A 22,009-nucleotide genomic window follows, 5' to 3' on the forward strand; every position below is an offset into this window, starting at 1 on the left:
CTAGAACCGCGAAACCACCGCGGCCGGCCGGAGATGGGATGTCAGAAGTTTGAACGTGGTAGGGAAACTAGAAAATCTGGAAAGGGAAATGCAAAGGCTCAATCTAAATATAGTAGGGGTCAGTGAAGTGAAGTGGAAAGATGACAAGGATTTCTTGTCGAGTATAGACCAATACCAACAGCAGCAGAAAATTGTATAACGGGAGTAGGATTCGTTATGAACAGGAAGGTAGAGCTGACAGTGTGTTACTGTGGACAGTTCAGTGATAGGGTTGTTCTTATCAGAATCGACAGTAAATCAACACCGACAACGACAGTTCAAGTATACATTCCAACGTAAAAAGCTGAAGATGAGATAGAGAAAGTGTATGAAGATATTTAAAGGGCAATACAGCATGTAAGGAGGGATGAAAATCTAATAGTCATGGGAAACTAGAATGCTGTTGTAGGGGAAGCAGTAGAAGAAAATGTTACAGGAGAATATGGACTTGGGACAAGGAATGAGAAGGATTAATTGAATTCCGTAGCTAGTAATAGAGAAAACTCTGCTCAAGAATCACAAGAGGAGGAGGTATACTTGGAAAACACCGGGTGATACTGGAAGATTTCAGTTAGATTGCATCATGGTCAGACAGATCCGAAATCAGATACTAGATTGTAAAGTGAGCCCAGGAATAGATATAGACTCAGATCACAATATAGTAGTGATGAAGAGTAGGCTGAAGTTTACGAGATTAGTCAGGAAAAGTCAATACGCATAGAAGTGTGGTGCGGAAGTACTAAGGAATCACGAGATGCGTTTGAAGTTCTCTAACGCTATAGATACTACAATAACTAAAAAAAAAATGGTTCAAATGGCTCTGAGCACTATGCGACTTAACATCTGTGGTCATCAGTCGCCTAGAACTTAGAACTAATTAAACCTAACTAACCTAAGGACATCACACACATCCATGCCAGAGGCAGGATTCGAACCTGCGACCGCAGCAGTCATGCGGTTCCGGACTGAGCGCCTAGAACCGCGAGACCACCGCGGCCGGCATACTACAATAACGAATAGCTCAGTAGGCAGTACAGTTTAAGGGGGAAATGAACGTCTCTAAAATGGGTGATAACAGAAGTTAGGAAGGAAAGCATAGGTACAAAGAAAGTAACAGCGAAGAAACCATGGGTAACACAAGAAATACTTCAATTGGTCGATGTAAGTTGGAAGCACAAAAATTTTCCGTGAAACTCAGGAATACAGAAATACATGTAACTGAGGAATGAAATAAATAGGAAGTGCAGTGAAGCCAAGACGAAATGCTGCAAGAAAAATGTGAAGAAATCGAAAAAGACGTGATCGTCGGCATGACTGACTCAGCACACAGGAAAGTCAAAGTAACTTTCGGTGACATTTAAAGCAAGGGTGATAACATTAAGAGTGCAACGAGAATACCACTGCTAAATTCAGAGGAGAGAGCAGATAAGTGGAAAGAATACACTGAAAGCCTCTATCAGGGAGAAGATTTGTCTGATGTGATAGGAGAAGAAACAGAAGTTGATTTAGAAGTAGTAGGGGACTCAGTATTAGAACCAGAATTTAGAAGAGCTTTGGAGGACTTAAGATAAACTAAGGCAGAAGGGATAGACAACATTCCATCAGAATTTCTAAAATGATTGGAGGAAGTGGCAACAAAACGACTATTCACGTTGGTATGTAGAACGTCTGAGTCTGGCGACATACCATCTGAGTTTCGGAAAAACGTCATCCACACAATTCTGAAGACGGCGAGAGCTGACAAGTGCGAGAATTAGCGCACAATCGGCTTGACAGTTCATGATTCCAAATTGTTTACAAGAATAATATACAGAAGAATGGAAAACAAAATTGAGAATGCTCTACATGACGAACAGTTTGGCTTTAGGAACGGTAAAGGCAGGAGAGAGGCAATTTCAACGTTGCGGTTAATAATGGAAGCAAGACTAAAGAAAAATAAAAACACGTTCGTAGTATTTGTCGATCTGGAAAAAGCGTTTGACAATATAAAATAGTGAAAGATGTTCGGAATTCTGAGAAATATAGGAGTAAGCTATAGGGAGAGACAGGTCATATACGATATATACAAGAGCCAAGAGGGAGACAACCAAGAGAGTGGACAACCAAGAACGAAGTGCTCGTATTAAAAAGGGTGTAAGACAAGAATGTAGTTTTTCGCCCCTACGGTTCCTTCTGTACATCGAGGAAGCAATGAAGGAAACAAAAGAAAGGTGGAATTAAAATTCAAGGTGAAACGATATCAGTGATACGATTTACTGACGACATTGCTATCCTAAGTGAATGTGAAGAAGAATCAAATGATCTGTTGAAGGGAATGAACAGTCTAATGAGTACTCAGTATGGATTGAGAGTAAATCGAAGAAAGACAGAGGTAATGTGAAATACGAACAGCGAGAAACTTAATATCAGGATAGATGGTCACGAAGTAGATGAAGTTAAGGAATTCTGACACCTAGACAGTGAAATAACAAGTGAGGCACGGAGAAAGGACGACATCTAAAGCAGAGCAGCAATGGCAAAAGGGCATTCCTGGCCAAGAGAAGTCTACTAATCTCAAATACTGGCCTTAATTTGAGGAAGAAATTTCTGAGAATGTACATCTGGAGTACGGCATTGTATGACAGTGAAACATGGACTATGGGAAACCGGAAAAGAAAAGAATCGAGACATTTGAGATGTGGTGCTATAGACGAATGTTGAAAATTAGGTGGACTGATAAGGGAGGAAAGAGGAGGTTCTACGCAGAATCAGAGAGGAAACGAATATTTGGAAAACACTGATAAGGAGAAGGGACAGTATGATACGACATCTGTTAAGACATGTGGGAATGACTTCCGTGGTACTAGAGGAAGCTGTAGAGAGGATAAACTGTTGAAGAAAACAGAGACTGGAATAGATCCAGAAAATAATTGAGGACGTTGCAAGTGATACTCTGATATGAAGAGGTTAGCACAGGAGAGGAATTCGTGGCGGGCCGCATCAAACCAGTCAGAAGACTGATGACTTAAAAAAAAAACGTCTGTTTGTGTTTACCAATAAAAGTAAATGCCGAGCAAAATGTTCAAATGTGTGTGAAATTCTATCGGACATAACTGCTAAGGTCAACAGTCCGTAAGCTTACACACTACTTAGCCTAAGTTAACCTAAGGACAAACACACACACCCATGCCCGAGGGAGGACTCGAACCTCCGCCGGGACCTGCCGCACAGTCCATGATTGCGGCGCCTCAGACAGGCTGGCTAATCCCGCGCGGCCAAAACACCGAACATTTTACGCTGTTGTCCGATAATCTTTGTAGTAATTTCGATGGGAAATACACGACAGGAAACAATCGCAGCACCATGGAGGAGTTGCGCTACATAAACGACAGTTGGTAGGCATGTTTCTGCGTCTGAAAGATAATATATGTTCAAATTTTTGCGACAGTTAGCTAGTAGCGCCTCTATGAGGATGCAAATCAGAATTGCATCAAATACATGCTGCAATGGTCGTGTGCATTGAGACTGGACGCGGTGAACTGATGTCAGTCAAGAATGCGTTTAAGACGACTTAAAGCGCCGTTATCACCACCTCGCTGACTTTGAATGAGGTCGTGTATGCGACAACGAGAGTCTGAATGTTCCTTCTGCGGTATTCTACAAACACTTGGCAGAAACGGAGCAACTGAACACGATTACTTGCGGCGGTTGTCACAAGAATGTACGTTCACAATGCCAAGTGACATTACCGAATAGGAGGAACACTGTGTTCGGCGTTTGGCTATGGCGCACCGTACTACATCTGCAGCAACAATTTGAACATTGGTTACTTCAAGGACAGCTCGGAATCACTCGCAGTGTAGTGCTTTCCACTGACACCGAGCAATCACCATCTGCTGCTTTAGTGCCGTCAGGCGACAGCTCATCGGACATGATGGAGTCTGTTGTGTTTCCTGACGAAAGCTTTTCTGCCTCGGTGTCAGTGATAGCTGTGTGTTGATTAGGAGTAGGTCAGTTGAGGGCCTCCAATCTACCCGTGTTCTAGACACGTTGGATCTAACCTGAAGTTATGGCCTGGGGAGATTTAGTATGACACTAGGAGTATTGTCGCGGTTATACCACGCACCCTGGCTGGAAATTTGTACGTCAATCTGATGACTCGTCCTGTTCTCGTGCTATTCATGAACAGCATTCCAGGGGGTATTTTCCAATAGGATAAACCTCACCCACATGCCGCTGTTACAACCCAACATGTTCTACAGTGTGTCGACATATTGCCTTGGCCTGCTGGATCACTACATGTGTCTCCAATTGAGCTCATATGGGACATCATCAGATGACATCTCCAACGTCGTCCACTCACAGCATTAACCGTTCCTGTACTGAACATGTGCAACAGATACGGAACTCCATCCCACAAATTGACATCTGGCACCTGTACGCTCGTTTGCGTTCATGCATTCACCATCTTGGTGGATACACCGGTTATTAATGTACCAGCATTTCACATTTGCAGTAGCTAATCTCGCGCTTACGTTAGTCTGTGTTCTTGCGATGATAATCATTAAAATATGTTACCTAGACAAATGTAGTCCCACAATTTCATTACTCTATATTATTATTATTATTATTTGCCAGTGTAATTGGAAGATGGAAGGAAGGAAGTCTGAAAGTCCAGTCAACACTGGCGCCAGAGACGAAGGGAAACAGTTGGGTTTGTCTTGAGAAGCAGTGAACAGGTCCTACCTTTCGCAAGTACTGCCACAAGGAACCACCTGCGATGTTTCCGTGCTCCACGCACGGGAAGCTGGGGCCGACACGCCCCTTACTTTCTCCTCCTCGGCGCCACCCCTGGGAAATCAGCCCGCATCTGTGCCAAACGGCCTCCGCCAATCGGCGAGCCCATTCCCCGCTAAGGCCACCAATTCTCGCTACACTTATTGTCCGCGCGCTGCCTCCGAATCTGGAACACCTGTAAGACGCTGTCCGATCGAATTCCCTCGTGATAAATATTTCCCTCAGTCTTTCGTTGTCTGCCAAAGGCAAAGCCTGAGAGTTTTAAAACAGTGACGTGGAAACCGGCATTGGAGAAACGTTTACCATCTTCAACGGATGCATTTTGGCTGTGAGTGCGGATTAGATATTGAACGATACATATGATTATTTTTGTTATTTTTAGGTACTGATCTTCTGTATGCAATTGAATTGAAGTAATATATGGTTTTCCAGACGCATTTTGGCTGAATTTATTAAGGTATGATCAGTCGCCTTTTATACACACATATTTTCATTTGTAAGCGGCACTTGGAGCACTTTCAACTTACATGTGCAACAGCAGATTATGTAAGTCAGGAACAGTTCAGTGCAAGGGGAAAAAATTATTACACCCTTTTACAAATTTCCAGTTTACTCAACATTTATTGTTGTAAGAAATGGAGAAGACGACATGAAATGATTACATTGACATATCAATAAAAAGGTCTGAGGTATTTACTTATGTTCGAATACCCTTATTAGTAAGTGATTAAGTCTCCACCGGCGGCAGTGCAGCCGCTGACTGGCATCCAGTTTATCGAACAAATGGCGACTACTGTCCTGGGATAGGTTTTGCAACGCCTGCTCGGCTTGTTCACGTAGTTTTGTAAGAACTGTTCGTTGAGGAGTCATAGAAGTCACTTGTCCCACCACATCCAGTGCACGATTGGAGATGAGACTGGAGCTCGTGCTGGCCAGGGAGGGAACTTGCTGCACTTCTTGCGGAGCACGTTGAGTCTCACGGGCAGTGTGTGGGCGAGCATTATCCTGTTGGAAACGCACATCACCTTGCTGTTACAATAAACGCAGAAGAATGCGTCTAGCAACATTCTGCACATACCGAGCACTGGTTAGCATCCTCTCTAGAAACCCCAAAGGTGAACGAGAGTTGCAGTTTTTCGCACCCCAGACTAAGTCTTGAGAAGGGGTCTACGTGTCGTGGACGAATGTACTCTATGAGTCAAGCATCACGAGGTCTACGTCGAAAGCGCACATGACCATGACTTGCGTGAAGGCAGACTCTGCTTTCATTGCTGAAGACCCTGGCCCTCCATTCGATCTTTCAAGTCATACCCCAGCAGCACTATTCGAACCGTGCACGTCGGTGCTGTGCGTGAGTGGAAGATGGGTTAGAGGTGCACTTGCCCATAGTCCCATCGCTAATAACCGGTTCGCAACACTTCGTGTTGACATGTCGGCGCTCACAAGCTCTTTCCAGTGCTGTGTTCGTTGTACGATCTATAATTGCTGCCCTTACAATACGACGATCTTGCTTTTCGCCTGTGTTCCGTTGACGTTCAGAACCTCGTGTACAGGTGTGAGAATGTTCAAGTGACCAATGATATCAGCATCGTTGGGCAGCTGATGCAGCACGCCCAACTTGGGTGGCAATTCTCCGAAAGGATCATCTCGCCACTCTGAAGGCCACAATTTGCCCCTCTTCCAAACTCCCTCAGTTGGCTGTAGAAAGCACTAGTGCGTCTCCATGACATGGTTACCAGCTTTCTTCACACGTTTGAATTACACTGAACCTTCTGTCTGTGAGTATTCCGTACTGAAGAGCAGAGACAGATGGCGCTCTGATAACTATGTCACTACTGTATCTTTTGGCGGACGACGCTAAAAGCATTATGAAGCACATCTACTATTCCCTAGATAGCGTATGCTGTCATCTAATCGACATCAACATCGTCTTTCGAGGTGTTATTTTTTTTTTCAGGCATTATGTAGGTAGAGAGGTCAAGACACATATGGCTTGGGAAACAAATGACGCTGCACATCAACACATCAGTGACACCAGACGGGAAAATCCATAAATTTATAATTTGGGCAACCGAACATCCTAGAACCGTCGTGGAAACCGCACCGTATGATGAGAAAGTTACGATGTAGAGTGGATTTACCACATCAGTCGTGATCTTAACCTTTTTCTTCGAGGTAGTGCGCTGATATTCAGACTGTTAGCGTCACGGCTGGAAGTTACGCCGATATGCTATAGAATCGCATGATCCGTAGCCTAGCTGATAAACTGTTATGGAGGAAGGCGCTGCACCCCATATTGCTACACGTGTCGTATATCTCTTGCACACCGTATGTTGCACATTGTATGTTGAGGATCGCGTGCTGAATTGTCACTTCCGTTATGCTTGGCCTCCAAAGTCTCCAAACCTCAATCCACGTAACTATTGGTTGTGGCGTTGCCTGAAGTCTTAGGTCTACCGCGATCATCCGAGCTTATTAGAACTCTTAAAAGACGTCCGACGGCCGTTCCTCCCCATACCTACTGATATGTTGTGCAGTGCTGTTCACAACGTTGTCCCTGTACTACAGATATTGCTGATGAATGACGGCCGACATGTTGATCATTTGTCGTAAAGAACATGTTTGCTAAAAATCTATTTTTATGCTGACTATCGCCTTTGTACTCATTATTGATTTTGTATCATATGAAGCATCATTTGTTGGTCATTTTGTGCACTTTTGGTTCAATGAAACCCACTGTCATTTGAAGCATGTATGTCTATTTGTACCTCTCTACCTGCATTATTGTGTGACGTATTGAATTTTCAAATGCCAACGGAGTTTTGGGTCCCACTGTGTCTTGCTATGTATGTTGATATCGCTCTTCGTACATTATTGTCGAGTCACTGGTGAAGCTGCTGTTCTGGCTGTATTACTAAACACAATTGTACAGGACGCAAATTGCACCAGCGTTCTCCGCCATGCTGAGCCGCCTATGTTATGAAGTACTGTCAGCCGTGGGACGTATTTTGTAGCATCTCTGACCAAAGGTTATACCCCTCTTCCTCCCTCCCTCCTCTCTCTCTCGCTCTCTGCGTGCGTGCGCGCGCGCCCCTTTTCTTTGTTGCTTATAAAGAATATGATAACAAAATCTGGACATATCTGTGTAATGCAGAACCGACCCAACAGATGTCACTATAGGCGGACCTACCAGTATAAAACAAGGCAGGGAGCTGAGCGTTGTGGAGAAACTATAACAGTGGAAATGGTTGATAAGGAGAGTTCAGAGATTTCGAAAGTGGACTGTAGCTGCCGTCACGAAAACAGACGCCTCAACGTCTTCTCACAGTACAGCTTTGTGACTTAGTGATAATTTCAAATGTTAGTAAAAATTTCGAAAAATATTGCAAATTTCTATTTTTCGACTAGAATATGATGGAGCTTTTTCCAAAAGAAAATTCTCGCGAGCTGCTACGGAAAACAAATAAAAGCAACTTGACAAGAAATTTTTTAGAAACATACTTTTTTACTTCAGCCAGTAAAGAAAAAACCGTGCCAATTACAGTTTGACTGGAAATAATTTGAACATTCTCAAAGTTTATAGATTCATGTATCTGGTTCGTTGACTCGGGGGAGGTGGCCAAATAGCCGTGTCATCAGTCGTATCTGATTAGGGAAGGATCGGGTAAGAAGTCAGCCGTGCCATTTCACAGGAACCATAACGGCATTTACCTGAAGCGATTTATGGAAAGCACGGAAATCTTAAATCAGGATATATTTCAAATGGCTCTGAGCACTATGGGACTTAACATCTGAGGTCATCAGTCCCCTGGAACTTAGAACTACTTAAACCTAGCTAACCTAAGGACATCACACAACATCCAGCCATCAAGAGGCAGAGAAAATATCTAACCCCGCCGGGAATCGAACCCGGGAACCCTGGCGTGGGAAGCGAGAACACTACCGCACGACCACGAGATGCGGACTTAAATCAGGATAGCCGGACGCTGGTTTGAACCGTCGTCCTCCCGAATGTGAGACCAGTGTACTAACCACTGCTCCACCACACACGGTGGAGGCATGTGATACATATTTTACCATTAAAAAAAGTGTTCCGAGATAAAAAAAAAATAAAACCACCAGAGATGTGGAACTGTTTCCTGTTACACGTGTGTAATGAAAAATGTTGTCGCTGGGCCTTATAGGAACTTCCGACGAGAAAGTTGTTAAGAAAACTACGAAGTTAATTCTGGTAACATGTGACGTAGGAATGCATTTTATTTGCAAAAGACTCAGTGTGCGGCAGCTCACGATTTCTTGTATTCTGTTGTCAGAATTTTATTTCTGATGGCTGGCCTTAATACGACCGTGAATATTCCTACCTTCCGAAAATGTTTTATTTACAACTATTACTGACCCTTCATCACTGCATCCGCCCAAATCGCCGATATACGCGATGCAAAAGTAACTTTGGGTATTTCCAGACCAATATTTTCGTTGGTGTCGAGCGAAATATATTTTTGCATGTGGTTTTGTCATTTTTATCGAAATTCACCACAAGACTATTGTCCTGAGATCGAATTAAGTGCATTTTAGACAAAATTTCGTTGTCGCTGTAACAAAGTCTCTGCGTTTCAGTAAAAGTTTTTGTCCAACATTGCAGTTTATTAATAGACAACCAAGTCAACGGAGAATACAAAGAAGGGAAGTCTGTGAGCCACAATAATTAACTTTCTCACAGAGATCACACTGTGTTCTTTTAGCCTTCGCATATTGTCCTCGGTCGTATTATCAGAGTACATTTCTGCACACTAACTCTTTGTCAGTATCGTCACATTCCGTTATTTCTGTCTTCATTTATAACCATTTCTTGAAGAATCAAAACATATGCTCACATTTAGAGATTCTGCCAATGTTCCTTCACTGGCAATATGGAAAACAGTCGATTCGGAAATACCACAGCGTTTTGTTGCCATTTTATTAACTTCTGAAAAATTTATATTATTCCTGATTTCTTTACTGTTGGCCAAATAAGTAAAAAATCTTCAGTACTACCGATACGGAAATTCTTGATTGTTTTAGACTGTCTTTTTCGTCTTTTACGCATATCGACTGGAATGTCTCTATACGTAGACCCTTGCTGCTGCACCTATCACAATCATCAGGTACATTTCAAAATTTACAACGCTGTTCAAGTCGAATGTTGGTGATGTGATTGTGTAGTGAAAACTTATTACGTCGTAACGTGAAGTGCCAGCACGTCGGGCAGGAACATTGCAGTAGAGAGGGCCGTGAGGCGACGTCAGCCAATAGCAGCTGGCGCCCCCTCTCTAGGACGACACCGAGACAGGAGTGGCCTCTACACGAAGAGAATATAAGCGCCGCGCCGCCTAACCACGGCCCCAGTCGAAGACGAGCCGTCCTGCGAACGCTACAGCAATGACTTATGAGCTGTATTGTTTTCGTTGCATTGGAATGCTATATAGCGAAGGACGTCTATCATGTTCCACGTCGCCACTCGTTTGTGTCACACCTTTGTCAATATGCAAAGTTAAGTATTGTCATTTGTCTTACTGTAATAAACTTTATTAATACGACTTGCTTCAATTGTTGTCTAGCGATTCGAGAATGCAGGTTTCCTAGGTACCCTATATTAGACGAGTGGGGCAGAACACAACAGGAATAAAGAACAACCAAAGCTAAATCAAGGCCAGACAGAGCTCTTGTACTGACGGAGAGGAATAGTCGAGAACTGCTGAGAAGGGTTGTACGAAGTCTCATGAAATCATTGGAGGGAATCACTCGTGAGTTTCAAATTGCTACCAGTAGTCTGTCTAGCACCATGGCACTGCGTCCGGAGTTTAAAAAAATGAGGTGTAATGGTCGATTAGCTCCTCAAACCACAAATTTATGTGGTCAGTGTTTTGTGACGCTTAACTTGGTGTAAAATGCGACGCCATTGGACAGCGTATGAGGTGAAACATATGATTTGGAGCAATACATCGTGCTGTGTCACATGGCAATCCGATGGAATTATCTGCGTTGACAGATGCCTGGACTACGTTACCTGCCATCTCATGAAGCGATAACCGTGAAGTATAGGTGACGCGATACTACGATAAGTGGATGTTTTCCGTATTTACGGTGTGGATCCCTTACTGCTGTTAAGAAAATACTTGATTCGGAAGGACTTTAAGGCCCATTATAGAATTGTGTACTCCATACACTATTCTTAGTTGCTGACTGTATCTACTTGACATTGTACCTTGCAATACAGCACCATTTGTGAGGCAGTGGTTTGTAAATAATAGCATTCCTGAAGTGGACTGGCCTGCTAGTACTCCAACCTTAACACAATGGAACATTTTTGAGATGAGTTACAATGTCGATTTCGCTCCAGACCCCAACGTCCAACAACAATGGCTTCCCTTGTTTCGACTCTTGAGGAAAAATGGGCTCCCATTCCTCAACAGACTTTCAGACATTCAAAGCGTCTTCAGCAGAGTTTTAGTATTGTCTAAGCGCATGTGAGCGTTAGATGGAGGGCACACGTAACATTATCGAAACGTAAATGAAAACATAGATCCTCAACTTAATTACAAGAAGTAACCCAGGTGCATGTATATAAAATATGTATCATTGAATACTCGGATGATTATTTTGGAAATAAAAACTTTGTAAACCTATGCGTAAGTTAAACTCACTCCAAGCTTCTGTCTTCATTCACGCACAGGACAGTCTTGCAAAATGTGGTAATTTTTGTGGAACACCCCGGTCATCAGTTAAACGGTAGTATCTGGAACATGTCCTATAAAAGAGAAAGCAATCTGCAAGAAATATAGTTAACATTTCAACGTGTTTTGGTGGTTGAATTATGCCACAGGAAACATACATACTATAAAGAAAGGTGCGGCAATGCAAACACAATGAATCCTTCAATTTCCTAAACTGGCGGTATATTTCCTACTAAAATTCTGAGTTAATCTGTCTTCGGAAATTTCTAAGATCGATGACGTTGAAATAAGCATGGTAACTGAATCTCTGGAAAACGAAGTAGATATGAGGTCCTCATGGAATTCCATTTTGTGTGTAAGTTAATGGTCCCATTTTCAGCATGCGTTAATCGTCATTCTCCCTCACAATCTAACAGTGCCAAGAGGCTGAAACAGCGTAGATGATTCTTGCATTCAAGAGGTGTGCAAGAAAGGAGGGGAAAAATTCCATGATGATGATAATGATTTGAGGGGACGCTCGACATCATGGTCATAGCGCCCTGACGAAAAGTCAGCATGCAAATCTCATGGGTGGGAACGATGGCTGCCCTCACATGCAGAGCAGTTCATGATGTATTACATTCTGCCGCCCTTCCCCACCAATTTAGGGATGAGACCTGACAGTTCACGAAATTTCACCACCCTTGTCACACTGGAATCGGTATCTGCAAGGATTACGGGCAGATCTCCAGCGAGACCGAGGACTGCCGTAATATCAGTACATAGGACGCATGTAGCCACAATATGTTGAACTGAAAGCGGCACGCCCCAAACTTCACATAGGGGTGGAACCTCCCGCCGGAGGGAAAAATGCAGGCGCATGTCTTAACGACAGTCTGCTACAGAGGCATCGGTTGCTGTCAATATTTAATGGGAGGTTTACTATCTTTTGGTTAAAAAAATCTATTTTAATTGTATTTTTGGATCCATAAAAGTGTTTAGGATCCACACCTGAAACTGTTTTTCCGAATACGGAACGGAAATGTTTGTTATTCGCAGTTGAACAAAAAAATGCACCTGCAAGAAATCGGCCTTCTTCACGCACCAGCTTTTTTTTTCGGAAGACGAGTTATTGTACCGATGCTTGGGAGAAAACACACAAAATTCAAAAGAAAGTTTTAACGCGTGTGTTTGAAGTTAGCCCCCAAGCATTTGCATTCTGGTGCAAATACTGTGACGACTGCAACTTTCCTGGCAGGGAGCAGCTTTAGAGAAGGGTATTCAGCAATTCTGAAGACCAAGACAACAATGGACGTCACCCTGGGACTCTATCCGACGCAGATCGCCAAGCATTCGGACGACCACCGGATCAAGCGGGTGAAAACCGCTTGTCACCCGCCGTACGAGCGGCTCTGGAGCAGCGTAGGATGACCCAGATCAAGCAGAACGCCCCCGATGAGGAAGAGGAAGGAATAGTTTATGAACTCGGAATAGCAGATTGAACGTGCGTTGCATAATATTGCATTTTTATGTAGTCAAAACTACAAACTCATTTTTTCTCGAAATGACGTTCTTTTCTATTGCGCAATAAGGCAACTTCAAATCTCCTGAACCGATTGACATGGTTCTTTGTTTCAGACGAATGTAACTAAATTATCTAGGAGTTGTACCACTTGTATTCCCATCCATCAACTACAAAAACTTTTACTTGGCCGATGAAGTAGAAAAATCGATGAAAAAACCCTGTTTTTTTCAAATGGCCGCCATTTTGTTTCCAATGGTCCAAATACCTTACGCGAGCTACAGCTGCTAAAGAATCTTATATACTTCGCTAACGTCAACTCAATTTTGATTTCAGACGAGCCGGCTGATCTGTGACATACCGCGCGTGGAGATCTACATCGAAATTTTGTTTCGCTCCGACGGCACGTCCCCCTTTGCTCTTCGTTGTTTCCGTTCGAAAAAAATCAAGTGTGCAGAGGAAATATCAGTAAACATTGTGACCAAATTTCACGTTGATATCTATAACACATCCCGAGAAAAAAATTCCCAAATAACATGCTATTTTCGGGCCAAAAATGGTAAACCTCCCCTTAAATTGATGGCCATGGAGGTTGCTGCCTGATAGTCTTCTACAACATCGTTGCAAAAACTCTACATCACCCAGCTGCAATCTTGGATCCTTATTGAATACGCACCACATCATTAAAAAGAAAACTTCAAGACACATAAGTACGCATAAGATTTTCAAATTAAAGGAGCGATCGATAAAATACTTGCAACTAAAATGTTGAAAATAGTGCAATATCATTTTGCGAAGGAACTAATCGCGCTCTTTGCCGGGATATTTGTGACTGATGCTTCTGCACTGTCTTAGTCAGATGGAGCGTAAACGACATTTCTGAACTGTGGTTGCCTTTGTGTTCAAGGGCGGGGTGTTGGCCGCAGGCCACCTGGAGGGCTGCCCGAGCCGCCCGTGAGCCCAACTCACTCCATAAACACTGGAGAATTAGCGAAAGTTGGATGAGAGAAACTCTGTTCTAGTCCATCGAATTGGCCGCCGAGAAAATGAACCGAGAATTTGGCTCCTGTCCTTCTGAAGAGCCTCTTACGCATCACGTATTTGTAATTAAGAGTGAGCAATGACTCAGAATTTTTTTCAGTGCTCAGAAGATATATCTGGATGCAAACTGAGTCATAGGCAACAGTAAGCCTCAGCATACACACTCGCGCGAATGGAAAACTAAAATCGCCTTGCTTAAGTCTCGTCAATCTGTTGCACATTTATGAGTTGGTGTTAGCTGTGAATTCATTGGTACTATCTTCGACCAAGGCAATTTACTCTTGCCCCTTTCTATATTATCCATTTTGTTGTACACCTTGTACGTTTTCATTTTCGTACTACAAAATCTCTGTGTGAATTGATGGACCTGTATAATGCACCAAGCACCTCCAATGGTTTTCAGCGGAGTCTGTCTGTAGAATAAAAGTTCCCTGTCACACAAGTATATTATTAATAATTAGAAACTGTAACCAGTGTTCCGTCTGAAACTCAGATTTATTAAGGATTCTTGTACAAGCTTACATCAGCAGCAGATACTGTGATTGCAAAAAGAGTTACTTTTGGCGCTCTCTGAAAATAGTCTGGTCACATATACCTTATTTTCAGCTGCGCTGTTTTGTAATGAATGTGTATGTTCAGTATTTGCCATTCAATTTCCAAAATATTTTGTGTACTTCTAGGGTTCTCAAACAATCCGCTGTCCATACAATCCTTTTCCAATGCATCACTCAGTCATATCGATGGGAGTTAAGGGAAGGATAGTCCAAGCAAGTACTTAGTTCGGGCCACTAAACCACAAATATCTTGATAACAGTGTATGACATGCCTAAAAGTAAGTTCATACGTAAGTACATAATTATTTTCAATATCCAGGCTGAATGTAGCTTATTTACAGTGTAGTTTCTTGCTAATTTACCCTTCGGACAGTCTTGCATTCCACCTTTGATCTGTAGTGTAATGGGTTAACTGAAGATGTTATTGATTCACTTCATGCTGTACTCATTTGATAGAGTCAACGTCCTAGAAAACATAGAACTACTTAGCCAGTGTGTTCAAAAAAAAGGAAAGTCCAAATTCTTGACGTGTCATTTCGGCCTATATGAAAATCTTTCAGCTCTCGATGAATAAAACTACAATGAAATCCAGACCATTACTTGCTCACAAGATTTGACAAATATCAATGGGGAAAGTTGAAAATGTGCACCCTGACCGGGACTCGAACCCAGAACCTTTTGCTTACATGGGAAACTCTCTACTCAACATTTTTTTTGTTGTATTTCGTTCGTTGTTGATCGTTGTATTTTGTAGTTGCGGACATCACATGACATCCGTTCAAGTTCGTTTTTGATCCTCTCACGCAGTTTTTACTACAGAGGCCAACCAACTGAGCCACCGAGTACACAGAGGATCGGTTGATTGACTGCCACAAGTAATGGGTGTAGTGGGCAATGGTATTACAAATGTAGTGTGCAAACAGTAGGTGGGAAATGTGGGTTTCACGGGGAGCTTGCCAGAGATAAGTAGTCCCTGCGGTCGCATTATCCTGTGTGTCCTCGGTGGCTCAGTCGGACAGAGTCTGCAATATAAGCAGGCGAACCCGGGTTCGCATTTTGGTCAAGACACATAATTTCAACTGTCCGCATTCATAGTCATCAACGCCTGTAAGCAGCTAATGATGTTGTATTTAATTGTAATTCAATTTAGATTTATGTTTGTGGTTACTCTAACTCAATCCTGTGTTAGACACCGTGTCTTGAACATTCCTTGCCACTTATTTTTTATTATTTTGCTTCTTCAGTAAGACCGCCATTTGTTTAGGACGTACCCTATGTTTTGACTCACTCATACTCCTTCTTCCATTGCAGAAAATCTAATTTTAGGAATTGTAAGGCGCCCCATATCTGTTGGACTAAATTTATTCAGAATTTTGAACCGAGTTCCTTTAAATGAGGGATTAATTACCAGAAATTTACACATACTAATTTACTGACAAATAATTTACGGCTCATGGCAACAACTGAAGGCAGTTTCAAAGCATGTACGGTATCATAACCCATCGACACAACTGGACTCTGGGATCAAAATGATTTGTCCCCATTACCTTTATAAATTACTTTCTATAACAGAGGTATAATTACCGCTCCACCACCTGCCTCCAAATGATATTCCGAGATATATGCATTTCCCTGTCAGGTTGGAGTCGGTTATTGATGAATCTTTTCCCAAAAGATCCAACTACATCTCAATGTGTTTCGCTCACTCATCTCTTTGCCGAGAACTCTGACCATGGCGATAAAATTTTCCCAATTGAGATGACGGCTGTTGCAGAACTTTTTTCTTTGTAATTTGTTCCGATTTCTGGGCATTACCTCATGCTGCAGCACATTCAGTGCACGTCTAAAAGTTCCTGTATAGAGAAACACCCCATCAACAAGCAGTCACGAATAGTGAATACTGGTATACTCCATTGTGGGCATACCGAAGAAGACTGTATTTTTTTTTTAAAGGTAAGACCACTAACATCGATGCGATGGACAGTTATGTTATCAAAAATGTACAGCTTACAAACACTCTCCCACCTCCCACACATCCATTTCTGATTGAAGATTCATTTCAGTTGCTTGGTTTAAATTCCTCTATTGTCTTTATAATTTTAACACTAAACTTACCACAACTTCGTGTGATTTCTAACAAAATGTTTCCATAGCTTCTATAAACCTTTCAAATGACGCCATATTATCTTTTAGCTGTAAATGTTTTTACATCACAATACAACTTCCGACATTTGTAACGGTTTCAAACGTACGATATGATGTCATGTTATGTTATTTCACAAAAATAAGTTACGTTATTTCGCAAAAATGGGTTACAAATACCACCGTTGTAGGATTTTGTTATTGCCTCTCTTCAACTTCGGTGTAAATAACAAAACTTATAATGGCGTTAAAAACAACAAATGTAGGTCAGTGACTCAATTGTAGTGCTTCTCGCAGTTAATTTGCCCGTCACAAAATTCCAGATATATGACTATTTGTTACTGAAATTGATTTTTGTTAATTTCTTTTTACTTTTGTGAAAATGCAAGGCTAAGGAGATTCTCGCGATTTCGTTAAGCGAGGATCAAAAAAATTTACTGAACTCAATTTAGTCAACTATAATTCAATATTGAAAACATGGATTACTTTTATTGTTGTAAAGAAAGAACCACAAATCAAGAGAAATCTCCTGCATTTACATTTATTTTTACTTGTCACAGTTAGAGAATATTAAGATATTTATTACTACCATGGGCCGTCATCTTTTAGAACAATGGCGCTGACCTCTGCACCAAAGTACCTCCATAAAATTTGCATAAGGAAGTTAATTTTGCCACCTCATGAATAGAGCAGCTGGTGCATATGAAAATTAACTACCCTTAAGTAGAATTTGATTGTATTTAGGCAAATTATTACGTGAAACTCACACATTTTCATACCTCGTCACGAAACGTCTTTTTATACCACGGAAAAAAGGGAAGAGAAGGAATCTTTTTGAAAAAAAATGTCAGTTTTGGTATATTTGCGAAGTTATTTCATATCATTTTTATCACGTTATGTGGCGTACCGCCACATGTGTCACCATTTTTAAATAAACTGACTTTTTCACTTGTACAGTATAGCCTGAACGCCTGCTAATCAATTCATTGCAGATATTGTCTTGATATTACCTCACCTATTAGAAAGATTCTGTCACTTTTGGCAACAGTAGGCTTTCACGGCCGTTATCTTCAGCACAACTTATTCTATTTTTTTACTGTGTCGTCATGTTTTTGAACAGGTCAGCGTTTCGGCCACTGGCCCGAATCAGGGTGGTGTGTTTCACACGTTCCAATCTCATATACATTATGTTATGACGGCAGTTAGCATGCGAGCATACGTTACGATTTCTTCCTGTTCTCGTCACGTATGCAATGATGGAAAAATTTTCGTGCGTGGGCTAATTAGCATAATTTTGGTTTTATATCTTTTGTTTTTTTGTACTTCGGACAGAGCCCATTTCGTCAGATACAATTAATTCACGTAATGATAGAAACAGGATACTGGTCTGACATAATTACAAAATATAAACAGCAATAACATTATAATTAGGCTATCATTACAAAAAGGCCATGAATTTTTTAACATTCGGTCAGATCATGTTTATACGTAATGAAACATACGAAAAGATAAAATTTTGATGTTCCCTTTTATAAAGATATATGAAATTGTAAATGCAATCTTATCTTAGCCGTCGGTCAGGGCCACTCTAGCGGTTACGTCTGCCCGGACAGAAAGTAAAATACATGTAATTTTACTTAACTTTTCATAGAAGCTTATTTTAAAGAGGAACACGTAAGATCACACTGATAATCAAGCACTACAGAACAGCAGGAATCAATTAAGAAATATCTGTAGCTAACCACAAATTATAAACCGTATTTGAAATTCCCTCGCAGATTAAAAGTGTGTGCGAACCCAGACTCGAATTCGGGACCTTTGCCTTTTTCTGACAAACGCTCTACCATGTTGTCCGCAGAAGGCAAAGGTCCCGAGTTCGAGTCTCGGTCCGGCACACAGTTTTAATCTGCTAGGAAGCTTCAAATCAGCATACATTTCACTGTAGAGTGTGAATCTCATTCCATAAACCGTGTAATTTATACAGTTTTAAACGCCATTACTCTGAAAATAAAACAAGTTATAATCAACAACGGCAAAATCACCAAAACTGGTGTTATTTACTTCCATTTCTCGAACATTTATTGTTACTTCTTTTAAATTTACTTGACCAATAATTTCGTGCTCAATTGCCAAAATGACCAAACGACTAAAAGAACTTTATGAAGCCTAAAGTAAACAGTTTTAAATTGATTTTAACTTAGAGAAATTCCTTTCACCCTTGCTACAGTTTAGAAACATTCGTGAAGGACTGGTACGACTTGGGGCCAAATTTAACTATGTGTTTAAACACGGTACATTGCTTACGCTTTCTTTCTTGCCCATAAGCGCAGATACTGCTGAAATTTCAACTGATAGTTCTACCCCATTCACGTTAACAGAACCGCAATGAGTTGAAATACATCCTAAATTCTTACAGTGTTTCAGTACCATTTCTTTTGATATGGTATTAAATCGTAGATATAAGAATTGAAAATATTCACTACAGTCACTAAGTTGTTCAGATATATCACCTGATGCATTCAATGCTTGATCGATTGCAAAAAAATTTCGCCACGGTAGAGAGCGGTAAATATAAAACGGAAGCTCTCGTTCGCTCAGCTACAGACCGCATAGCGAAAGATAACCGTGAAAATTTAGGTGAGAAATTCGAGGCTAACCACTCCCATGACCACAGCTTACATTTTATGATTGCATGCAGTAATATTTTTCTGTCACTGAAAATTCATGCCACCAATATTTTTCTCACATTTAGAGCCAAAATGTCGCACCTAAATTTTGGTGCCCTGGAGAAATGTCCGACTTGCCCACCCCCACAGCGGGCTCTGCCGCCGGTACGGGAGCCATACACAGGTGGCTGACATATATCTCTACATTCTTCCGTTAGTCATAATAATATTAATAATAATTCAGTGTGGGTCAACAGTCTCTTGCAGGTCTACACCAGTAAACATACTTACTGTTTTTCGCGGAATCTGCATGACCCGTATTCCTAGGAAAATCTTCACACCAGGCTAAGTTTTGTATTGTGCATTAAACAGGCGACATAGAAACGACCGAGAGACTCCGTCCCTCCGTAGCCCTCAGTGGTTCACAACCCCACAATAGGGCACAGCGGTCCACTCACCCCACCGCCGCCCCACACCGAACGCAGGGTTGTTGTGCGGTTCAGCCCCCAGTGGATCCTCCCCGCCCTACCTCGTCGGGTACGTCTCATACCAGATGTTTGCGTGGTAGAGTATTTATGGTGTGCGCGTACGTGCAGACAGTGCCTGCGCAGCAATCGCCGACATAGTGTAACTTAGGCAGAATAACGGGAACCAGCCCGCATTGACCGAGGCCGACGGAAAATTACCTCGAAAACCATTCACAGGATGGACAGCACACCGGACCTCGACACTAATCCGCCGGATTGGTGCAGGGGACCGGCACGCCTTCCCGCTCGGAAAACAGCGTGAGGGACCGCACGGTAACCGAGAGGGAATAGGCTAGGTTAAAAGCCGACTGAAATATTATGTGATTCGTCCGGGGTTTTTCCCCGCGATCTTTCGCTTTCTAGGTGCTCACTTTGTCACGACACCACCAGTCCCGATATGATTCACTAAGTATTACTTCGTGAACCTTTCTAAGTATAGGCTTTCCCAGTACACGTATTTAACTGAAAGTGTTAAGGCGTAGTGGTTTCTGTGACGCTCTCCCGTGAGTCAAACAAACATGTGACGATTTCTTTTGCCCTTTGAATTGTTCAGTGTCCTATATTATTCTCGTCTAGTATGGGTCACACGCATTTGAACACTACTCTGAGATCACAGAAGCGTTTCTGTAAACAGTATCTTTTGTAGACTGTAATTTCTGAATATCCTGCCAATGACCCGAGGTACACCACCTGCTTTATCTACCATTAAACTTCCGCAACCAATCCAGTGTTTCCTTAAGAAAGGTTACACCTAGGTATTTGTGAGAGATGTCACTCATCACAATTCGATGTGCATAATTTTCCATTTTTGAACGTTTAAAGGGAACTGCTGAACTCTGCGCCGCTTTGGTGTCGTAACGAGATTTAACGTTATATTTGTGCAGCTTATTTTCGGCAGTGCAGATCGTTTAGCTGTAGGTATTATGTTCTACAACTTTGCTTCCGGCATTTCTTGTTGAAGTACGAGGCTTTATTGTGAAAAACTCACAATAAATTTACGATTGAAGTACTAGCCGTCGCTGCCACTACTTTCTCCCATCTTCCGGTCAGTACAGGAATCTCGTGGCGGACAAACTGGGCAACTTTTGATGAGATCAATGAATCGATACACTTTTCCACTTGTCCATATGCTGGTCAGCCAGCTCCTGCGCCAATGATCGAAAAAGTTGATATTTAGAGGTAGGAATGTTTGGAGAATACGGCGGGCGGGATAGATTTTCCCATTTCAACGTTTCAGAGTACGTTTTGGCGGATTTGTGACACTGGCTCGGACATTGTCATGTTGGAAAATCGTCTTCTCATGTCTACCGCTGTGTTGTCGCCGTGTGTCTTTCAGTGCTCAGGCTTCGCGCACCAGTTGCTTTAGACGAGCATCTCCTATGACTCTTTCCCTCGGTTTCAGTAGCCTCAAAAATCGTCTCTCCTCCACCGCCTTGCCGATTTTCGCCGCCAAAATTACCGTGCTTGAAGCTTTGAAACTTTTCTCTGCACGTTATTTCATTAACAGGTGTCTCGCCATGAGTATTACCCAGCAATTTGTGAGCCTCTGTCGCGTATTTAATCATGTTAAAGAAAAAAATTGAAACTACCCACAAACGACGAGAATTCTACTCTTAAGTTAACATACTGAATGGAAAATAACTTCATGATGCAATCGCGAATCGATTAATATTTTGATGGCGTTATTATTTACAAATGCCTAAGCTTATTCTAGGACACATCACCTGCACCCCCACGTGCCGCTGCTGTTATCTATTGCCAAACGACGGATGACTGTCTTCAAAGGGCCTAAACTACTGGGTCATCATTACCTCCTTACGACGACAGAAACACATAATAAGGTAAAAAAAGAGAACCTGGTTGCTCCAACTATATATTGTTTTACAAAAAGGTACGGCCAAACTTTCAGGAAACATTCCTCACACACAAATAAAGAAAAGATGTTATGTGGACATGTGTCCGGAAACGCTTAATTTCCATGTTAGAGCTCATTTTAGTTTCGTCAGTATGTACTGTACTTCCTCGATTCACCGCCAGTTGACCCAATTGA

Source organism: Schistocerca gregaria, chromosome 5, assembly GCF_023897955.1.
Source record: "Schistocerca gregaria isolate iqSchGreg1 chromosome 5, iqSchGreg1.2, whole genome shotgun sequence".
Lineage (NCBI taxonomy): Eukaryota > Metazoa > Arthropoda > Insecta > Orthoptera > Acrididae > Schistocerca > Schistocerca gregaria.